The sequence below is a fragment of the Etheostoma cragini genome, chromosome 11 (assembly GCF_013103735.1).
Source record: "Etheostoma cragini isolate CJK2018 chromosome 11, CSU_Ecrag_1.0, whole genome shotgun sequence".
NCBI classification, from domain to species: Eukaryota; Metazoa; Chordata; class Actinopteri; order Perciformes; family Percidae; genus Etheostoma; species Etheostoma cragini.
In genome coordinates, this window is record NC_048417.1 from 1,498,802 (window position 1) to 1,509,191 (window position 10,390).

At 41.1% G+C, this 10,390-nt stretch overlaps 1 long non-coding RNA gene across 1 annotated transcript; it reads left to right on the forward strand.

Moving 5' to 3' along the window:
* Nucleotides 1-2,989: 2,989 nt before the first annotated feature.
* On the forward strand, nt 2,990-8,555 carry LOC117952568. Its single transcript, XR_004658453.1, has 3 exons — nt 2,990-3,000; nt 8,231-8,240; nt 8,427-8,555. It is a non-coding gene; the product is annotated as an uncharacterized LOC117952568 (long non-coding RNA).
* The last annotated feature ends 1,835 nt before the right edge of the window (nt 8,556-10,390 follow it).

The following is a 10,390-nucleotide window of genomic DNA, read 5'->3' on the forward strand; positions in this document are numbered from 1 at the left end:
TCTTAGCTGTTAGCTGCAACAATCGGTAAGCTTCTGTCTTTTCTGGTTATTAAATGATTAAATTATGAATCAGAGGTAATGTTTTTGGTCGTGCACGACTCTCTCGGTTCCAGAGGACCTGGATACGTAAGAATATCACCCCATCTAGTCCAGTCTAGATGTAAAATATGACTTTATATGCTTGTAGGAGATCATGAGCGACAGTAGCTGTGTCCCAGCTGCAAACTACAACGTTGTTTTTAAAAATATAGTGAGCTCAGGCTGGGGAAATTATAAAAGAAAGTCTACTTTCAAAGTCCAGCATGTAGCTTTACTAAAACCACTGTTTTTAGTGGCCTGCTGATGGCTTGTTGTAGACAATGAGTTTTGAAGCTGAAATAATCTGCACAAGTTATATGTTAACAACTGATCGATAGACAGTGAAATGGGAAAGATGCAGATCATTATTTGGGTTTTATAGTCTGCAACTCTGGTGTTTTTGGTTCATTCTACGCATTCTCACCAAACCTGCTTCAAACCTTGTTATATATATTATATTATAAATCCATATAGAAAAGGTTTTTCTCATTCCAGGTAATCTGTAAATTTCTTCTCTCTAAATCGGTCTCAAAAAAACTCCTATCAGCCGGGCTCTTGAACATAGTGGAGCATTGAGAAGCTAAAGAAACCGACGCTTCAGTCCATAATTAGTGAAGACCAATTATTTAATGTCTTAAAGAAGACCTGAAATCTGCTGCTAACATGTTTGCTAGCATTGCAAGGTGATTGTATGTAGATGTGTTTTGAGCATGGTTTACGTGGTCAAACGAATTAAGGAATGCAGCGTTTACCATTTCAAAATTCTTCATTTTGACATTGGCAGTGTCCCAACTGGGCTGCTGTATCCATGGACATTCCTTGTTAGTATCCTCCCCTATCAACATTATATTATTGTATACTACAGCATTTTGTACATAAAGTATGCTTTATAATATGTTGAGGACTACACCAAAGACTAAGTGTCAACAGGAACCTCAGCAGCGTTTTGCTGTTGAAGTTCAAGCCCGTTAATGGGAGGATTGCTGCAGTAGATGTCTGTCAGTGAACTAAAACAGGCTTTGCTCCCAGAGGTCAGTATGTTGTGAAATGAATTCCCTTACATCTGTGGGAAAACAACTTGAAAGATTAGCTCTGACAGCATTTGGTTATCAGGCAACGTTCAGTAACTACCCAAATGAGCTATTTCTGCATTTTCTGTATTTCTGAAATGGTTTCAAAATGCACCATATGGAAGTGTTTATGAGCCGGCCCGCTGCATCCATGTTCTGGTGTCTGTAGGTCATTACTCACACCAGCAAAATGTCCCGTAAAGCATTGCACTGTTGTGGCGGTGCTAGGCAACCACTGTTGTAATGTCCATTGAGTTACAAGTTTTACATGTTCTGAGAGAACGTCTCGGGTTACGTATGTAACCCCGAGTTCCCCGAGATGGGGGAACATGTTAAATGTAAGAACATAGATTGACACATGCTACTAAATGACAATGCTTCTTTTATGATAATTGCTAACTAAATGTGTCTGTTTGTAATGTAATCTAATGTTATTTTATTTAGACAGGAACATTGCACAATTAGACACTAGCCTGGAATAAAAACAAGGAGAGATGAGTGTACTAGTTTAAGCACAATTGCTGTTTTCTGGCCGTAGTTCCTGGGCATGTGGTAAAACAATACGTTAATAACTCCATGCAATTCAATGCAGATTAAATACAAAACTGAAAAATGATGTGCAAAGTTGTATCAATAAAATGATCAGGGGCTCAGTAAGTTGCACCTCTGAAGATCAATTCCCCCCCCCCCCCCCATTTCCTGTCACACATGTGCAAAGAATGAGTTTAGTGTAACAAAATGTTGTCAAAATGAACAAACAGTTCTTTTACAATCTATGTTTTGAGTGCAAAGCAAGATGAAAGAAGGAAGTCGGCAGATCAACTACATTAAAAATGATTCCCTCATCTCTTAGGAAACATGTATTCCCTTGTTAGTGGGCACGGAGCCCGACACAGACCCTTTAAAATCAAAACCTTTCAAAGTCACTGTGGGACGAGGACTAAATAATGTGTTGGGTGATGTTATTGTCACAGGCACCGCTTTAAAAAATTACACAAAAGGTAGAGCTGACATCTGTGGTGAAGGGTACTTTGATGCATGTCACCAAGGTGACTTCATGTGGGCGGATGAAAGAGAGCAGCTTGTGTTCCTCTCAGTAATAACCGCCAGCTTTCATACCACTGACAGGTATGCAATATAGGACAGATGAGTCACTGAACGTTTTCATCAGTCATAATATAAACTAGAAATAGACATTTTCTTCAGCCTCCAGATGATGTTTCGGGTATGACTGTGATGTCACGAGGTTTCTACATTAAGTGGAAATTATGAAAAACATAGGAAATGCGTCTGTAAGCTCTATAAAACCATGAATACACACTCAGTGTTTATTCTATTCTCAAATAAAAGCAGGAGACTCCCTCCACATGACTGGAGCATTCAATCTGGCCTCTGGAAGTTGCTTTTCTTGCCTGTGAAGACGTTGCCGTTAGGAACAAACTGTTCACTGGCCATTTAGAGGAAAATGCATGTGTTGATTCCTACAACACACTTATTTCCATCGCAGCATAAGCAAAGAAATGGGTGGAGATGGATTGGCCTTACGTCACTCTAACCGTATCTGATGAGGAAAGAATTAATACTCACAGTAATGATGGATGCCCAGCAGATGGAGATGCAAAAAAGGGGGACACTTACCAGTTACAACTTTATACCTTTTTAAAGCATCTGTTTAGGAACATCACACCAACAACAGTGTTCTCTATTGTCCTCCTCTGCTGTCAGGTTTCATGAGTTAAAGTCCAGCCAAAAAGAAACACACAGAACAGGCAAACACACCAGAGTTCAAACCAAATTAAAAAAGATATTTGTGCAACGGAAATGAATACCAGGCAAATATATTGTTGTCGTTGTAAACACGTCGGTGAATCTCTGATTTAAGCTAGCCAAGGATGATGACATATAGGAGGTATTAATAAGCAAAGTCAAGAAGTCTAAATATACAAGTCTAACTCTAAATAGGCAGTTCATGGAAAAAAAAACACTGATATCCACTTGAAATTGTGATGTGTTATTAGTCTAGCTTTGTTAAGTTAAGCGGATACGATGCACCCTACACCAACGATGGACACTGTGTTACTCTGAGACTCAACACACTGTGTGGTAGAGGCATTCACTGCATATCAGATCAGTGGTAAGGTTCCTCAAAGACCCTGTATTCTGAGATCCGCTTGACAAAGTAAGTCCTCCAACCCATCCGACCACTTAGGTTGTTTGTTCGTGCCCTCTACGAGATGATCCACAGGAGCAATTTCGATGTTGCCCCTGGTTGGGTTTTGGCCACAAGAGACACACAGCAATATCCTAGTTTGATCCGTCCACAACCCTGACCGCCTCCCTATGCAGACTTTGGTGCTCTTTACGTCCTCCTACGTCACCTGATTTCCTGCTCTCCGTCCGTCATAATTACTACGGACACTTGAGGTCGCTGCCTCTATAAATGTAGATGTGGTAGGGTTGGGCGATGTAAAGAAATTCAGATATCACGATTTTATTGACCAAATACCTCAATGTCAACAGTACTGTAGGGTTCTCATTTGGTGCTTTAACAAAAATTACATTTTAGATGAATAATAACCAATAATGTGGAACAGCTAGAAAAGTCTGGTACGTTCAGAAAAGGACATCACTTTACCGTAATGTGACGTTTAAAACCAAACATAGACTAAACTTACCATATAACGTTATAATGGTGTCCAAAATGTATGATGAAATCTAGGACGATATCTAGTCTCATATCGCAATATTGATATAATATCGATATATTGCCCAGCCCTTAAATATGGGTCGTAATAATCTGCTTGTACAAATGGCTTAAGGGGCCATATTTTGGGGAGGACAGTCTTACTTGACAGCATGACTGAATCCTATTCAGTGTGCGATGAAAAAGTGAGAATACTGACCTCAAGCAGGGATGAGTCAACAGAGTTCGGGATAGGAGCCCAGATGCTAAATATACAGTTTTAGCCTAGGCCAGATTCTGAAGTACACCAGAGGTCTACAGAGACATTAACTCCAAGCCAGTGATGTGCCTGATTAAGGGGATCTGCCTTTCTGAGCTGGATCACACAAGCCTTAGGGTTCAGTCATTGACGAATGTGCAAGCATGAGAGGCGTCACCCCCCAGTCAGCTTCAGTCCAGCTAAATAGTCCACAATGCTTCTAAATAACCGTTTGGGTCACCATACAGGTCTCTTGTGGGTCACAAAGGACCAGTAACATGGATGGCTGAAACACAAAGTCACAGTCAAAGCTTTCCTGTGGTTTCCATATTACTGCAGAATGCTGTACTTTCCAGTTTCTGAATGAATTTGACTCAGTACCACCCTATGACTCATGAAAATATGAAACTCCTATGAAAGCTTTTTTTGTTATTTTACTCAAGGACCCATGGCTTCTTCTACAATGAACTATGGAAATGAAACTAGCAATGCATTCGTACATATGGCAATGTACCCACTTCAGCAATGATGAATAGAGACCATAAAAGTGTACAAAATCTTGTGTGATTTTCCGTGTCTTAGAGATGACTTAATAGTAGAATCTGCACTATAAGGGAGAACAGAGGGGATATTGAGTTTGTGCTTCCAGCAGGTGGCCATATCCAAGAAACCCAAGCTACTGTTCATTTCCTGAAGTGGGATACAGCGATCACATCTGGACATACAAGCCGAGGCATCATTCTAAATATGGAACTTATCTAAAGACAATTCTGTTGAGCCCTGACTTGAATAAGTGGCTAGAATGTAGGCTTCATTCGTCTGAAGTAAAGTGCTGAGTAATCGCTCCAATTTTGCTTGGCAGGGTAATGGAGGCCAAGCGTATGCTTAGGAAGCTTTTTAAGGGGTAATTTGAGTGGTGTTAAAGCATTATTCATCCCCTTATGGAGTTTGTGTTTGTAATTTCTACAAATATTAATGGATTATTCTTGGTTTATACAATGAAAGGTCTTCAGCAAGAGTAGATGCTCTTTTACCTCTTCCAGGAACTCCAAAGTTTTAGTAGGTAAAATGTCCATGTAGTGTAATCTGAGATGGATAGCTAGCAGGTGAGGCTACATTCAGAAGATATTATTCAGAGCTTCCTCGCGACGCAAGTACTGTTGGAGTGCTTCTCTATGTGCAGTCACCAGGGCTGAGTTAGCTGCTAATCCACTATGTCTCCATTTTAACGGTATTTCTACTGAGGAAAGAGAAGATGCAACATAGTAGTGTTGTGGCTTTGGAGTTAGTGGAAGTTAGTTTCATGGAATCAAGTGTAGCATGTCAATAACACTCAGTACGTAAGTAAGTTAGCAATGAATATTTCAATGGGTGAAATTAGTAATTGAAGACATTTGCCATGTAACTTGGCAAACAATTCAATGATGGCGCATTCATTTAGGATGGCAAACACCTCCCTCCCAGGTGTCTCATTCCAATGTCACATAATCACGTCAGTCAGAATCAAGAAATCTCAATGGCCTAAAACTACAATTATAACGACATCCTAGTATGGGTTTTGCAATGGAGTCAGCAAAGTAATCTCTTAGGAGACCAAAGAGAGGAGCAGTGAGACAAGCAAATAACATAGATACTACAAAAAAACACAATTTAAACGGGTGGTGGTGAAAGTATTAGATCTGGCTGGTGTCTCCCTAAACTTATGTCTTTTCTTTCTTTACCAGGAGGATTGGCTCTTGAAAGTCCCTGTACCAGGGCATGGCATGTTGAGGTTTTGTGTAAGTGTTTTGTGATGGATGCACACAGGAAAAGCCACTTCACCAAGCTGTCAACAGTTCTAACAAATGCACGGGCTTTGTGGAATTTTATGTGAATCAACAGTGAAGTTTAGGTTTTGTACAGGGGCGAAGCACTACATCCTGGGCCCTGTAGAAAGGCATTTTCTATGGGCACCTCTCCACATCCACAGATATTCATTCTAGTATCTTTTTGGAGGGCCATGGGTACTCAGTCCCCTTTTCCCCTCAGTCCAACGCACCTGGTTTCATATTCTAAACCTTACGTATGCATGCATTCTTTCACACAGATGGATGCATGCAGGGGGTAACAGCAGTTAGGGGGTTTTATTTGTTGAGAACACAGCTCCTGAGTCCGAGAAGCACTACATTGTGTGAAAGCTACTGCTGTCTTGCCATAAAACAGATTATCAGCATATTTCTCCAATCAACATTTTCCACAGAGTTGTAGAGTGTCTTGTTAAGTTTGCCCCGGTGTTGTTACCGGGGCTGCTGTGCCCATCAGGCAGGATATACAGAACTGGATGGAGCTCATAACTCTGACAGATGCACCAGATGTGCACCATTATGTGTGTGGGTGTGTGTTCAGGTGTTAAAGTAAACTGGTAACAGATTGCAATGGTAGGTAGACTGGGGATGGGGCTGGAGGGGGGAGGGGAGGGGGGGCATTGCTCTTTTTTGAGGAAACAGAAACTTATTTCTCCTGCCGTAGGCCTTTCTTTTTTTCCACTATCTCCTGCTGCCTCATTGTGTGTGTGTGTGTGTGTGTGTGTGTGTGTGTGTGTGTGTGTGTGTGTGTGTGTGTGTGTGTGTGTGTGTGTGTGTGTGTGTGTGTGTGTGTGTGTGTGTGTGTGTGTGTGTGTGTGTATGGGCTGTACTTGATTGTATGAGTATTTTACTGGTCTTGTGTACACCAATTTGAGTGTTAGACCATTGAGATAACACTATTTTGTTAATTGAGGTCATTTAAGATGGGTAAAACGGCAGATTTTGTTCAATAATTTCAACTTGCACTTCACATCCATGTGCATAAATTTGTTACCTTTGGACAGAGCCAGGCTTTTTCTCCATTTTCAAAAATGTAAAGCTATTCCTTTTATGGTCAGTGGTGGTCTTTACAAGTATAGAAGTTGAACTGATTGTGGAGCTGCTTGTGTTTGTGCATGGTTGTGTATAGTTTTTTGCATTCCATATGCATGTGTTTGTCTGTGTGTATGTGTTTGTTACTGTGTGTGTGTGTGTGTGTATGTGTCTCTCTGTTTGTGAGGCGTTGCTTAGGGAAAGCTGAGAAACAAGGCAAAAAAACTGTTTATACAAGGCATTTCCTCTGCAGGGATGAACCCGGCCCCTTAAATCTGCCCAAACACTTGACATTCTGCTGAAACTGTGCATCTGTTAAATCACATATCCTCCAAAAGCCGTGCTTTATCTCCATGATTTGTATAACCTCGGATCAGCAACGATGATCAGGGAAAGGCGGAGAGGCCGTGGGCTGGGATTTTTTTTCTGCTTGGTCATCTCAAGCTTCAAAGCTCAGCAGTTCAACATTTGAGGAAGTTATGGAGCATGTAATTAAGAAGAACAGGTAGGCAGGAGGGATGAAAAAAAGGTTTTTATTCATCTATTTCTGCACAGTGGGAGGCTCCCACCTGCATCTGCTTTGGTGCTTTAATGTCTTTCATTTAGTTGTTTTGTTTGTGAAACAAACAATGGAAGCCATAATTGGACAAACATGGGTCTTTTGGGGGAAATCTATTATCATGAACTGAATAAATCACAGATTCTGTTTCAGTCACAAAGAGAGTATGATAGAAAGAAAACAGCATTACCACTGAAACCTTAAATATTCAAACAGAGAACATTATTTACATGATGATGAGAAAGAAAAACAAATGTCCCATTTGGGCCTTGTCTGTAATTAACACAGGCTAACGATTCTTGCCGTTATTTTTGACACGCACTGGGGTCAAAAAGAAATGAAGGAATTTTTTGTAAGACAAAAACTAAATAGGAAGCAGACAGGCCTAACAGTTGGCCAACGAAAAAGCAAAAGCAAAAATGTTTTAGGCCCATAAGGAGTTATATAATGGAAATGTGTTGCACACATGAGGAGCACAGCTGCGTACCATTCTTCACTGATCCAGTTTCCTTTGATTCCCCGAGCCTAGCTTTTATCGGCGGCTAAACACTGATATTCTGAAAAGACAGCAGGCAGTCCAGATGATCCACGCTGGTGGACCTTACACCGACGTGGCCTTTCAGTACATACCTGGATCTTCCTCTGGCCTAGCCCATTTGGGAAGATACTCCAAAACAGTGAAGATATACAAACATACAACAAAAGCATTTTAGTTGTATTTAGCACTTCGGGTTCCCAAATGTTTTCTTTTATTGTGATTCTTTCAAAGAAGGTGTTCAAATGTGTCAATGATAAGCTTTTAATATTAGAAATTACAGTAGTAAAACAAAAAAGAAAGAATCTGAGCTCCTACATTAAGACTGCAAACCCTATGGTTAGGCTTTCAATGAAAACATCAAAGTCCTTAAAGCTTTAGGGCGCAACATTTTTATTTCAATGAACGTCCGTCACATTCAACCCATTGCCAAATGATCTGATACCAAGCTATTTAAGATTATCATCTCCACACAACTCTCTCTGTATTTTTCAGTATTACTGAGTGATTGGGGGTTAAGGTGCCTTGCTCAAGAGCATCTGGCAGTGCCCAGAAGGTGAAGGTGCATCTCTCCAGCTACCAGACCATACTCCGTACTTTGGTCCATACGGGGAGTTGAACCAGTGGCAAAAATCTTTATTGAGGTGAAACTTCATTAAAAATGCACAATAAATGAAGCGTGATGATAAATCTTGCAGAACCAATGGCCCATTCTCAAGGTCCCCCCTTTGGGAACCGGTGGTCTACAGTTATACTAGTGGCTCTTTCAGGAGGTACCAATGCACAGCAGAGCTAAATGCTAACATCAGCATGCTAATACAGTCATGATGATGTGAAAATACTCATGTTAACTAGGTACTGTATGTTCACCATCTTAGTTTAGCATGCTAACACTTTCTAATTAGCACTAAACAAAAGTGAATCTAAAGATTAGAATATCATTTGTTTTGCAGGTCTTAGATCAGAGAAGTGGTGGACTTACTTACTGACTGACTGTCCAACTGGCAGACTGGCATTGCATCTTCACATCCATACAGCTAGCGCAGCTTAAGAAAAAAGGGTACCATCTATTATGATAACTCACATGACCCTTCACTGGTCACTGTATTTCTAGTAAGCTTCAACCTGTATTAAAGCATCAGTACTCAAACCACTCCTTACTGTGCTAACATGCACATGCTCAGTACTTTCAGATTGTTGTGCTGGTGCCTTAAGCAAAGAAAGCCATCTGGTATAAATTACAAACATGTTTTATAGTATATACGAGGCGGCTGTGGCTCAGGGTAGAGCGGTCAAGGTTGGTGGTTCGATCCCTGGCTCGGCAGTCCCATGTTGAAGTCTCCTTGGGCAAGGCACGATCGGAGTGTGTGTGTGTGTGTTAACGTGATGAGCAGGTGAAGTACAGCAGCCTCGGCCACAGTGTGTGAGTGGTTCCTGTACTATGTAGAAGAGCTCTGAGTAGTCGTTAAGACTAGAAAAGCGCTGTATAAAAACAGCCCATTTACATTTATAAGGAACCCCATTTAAACATTAACCCATTTAAAACTTCAGCAGCAACAGTTTAGTAACTTTGCATATATGCTATAGTCACAACTGAAAGCCATTATCTAAAATAAAAGACTCCATGTCTTTTGTGTGGCCGTTCAGTTGGATGAGAGGATTACTAACGCCGTTGAAAACACACGCGTCTCAATGTGAAGGGACAAGTCATCGCCGTCCAAGTGTCATTACTTAATTATTTCTCTTTGAAATGCGTTCACATGGCTCCACACTCGCTTTTATAACAAACCGCTTTGGGCAACAGAGCTCCCTAACATGGCCAGTCACAAGATTCACACATATTTCCATACCCATTTGGGGTTTGGAACACCATTCTGGAACATTTGTCTCTTAGTTTCCCATGGCCAACCTCAGGCCTCAGCTACACCTCCTCTTACATGAAAACGATGGAGGAACTGACCACACCTTCTTCCCACACCACCCACTCACTCTTACTGGGAGGTAGACTCAAAACCAGGGGCCAGCTTCTGTAATTTCATGATAATAAACAAATCCCTCTAAATGATCCAGTTGATTACTTATCTGCTGAAGACGTATTGTAGTTTACATTTTGGGAAAACACAACTGATAGTTCTGATAACTCAAGGAACTACTTTTTTTCATACAAGCTTTCTGCAAATGCCCTTTCTGCAAAAACGTAGCTGCAGTTTCTTTGGCTCCCGCTCGTCCCCACACAGAGGCAGGGACTGAATGTCTTTCCAACACTCAACTGTTACTGTGTCTTGCTTCTGGTGTATCACATCTCCCTCTTGCCCTGCCAAGTGCAGCCA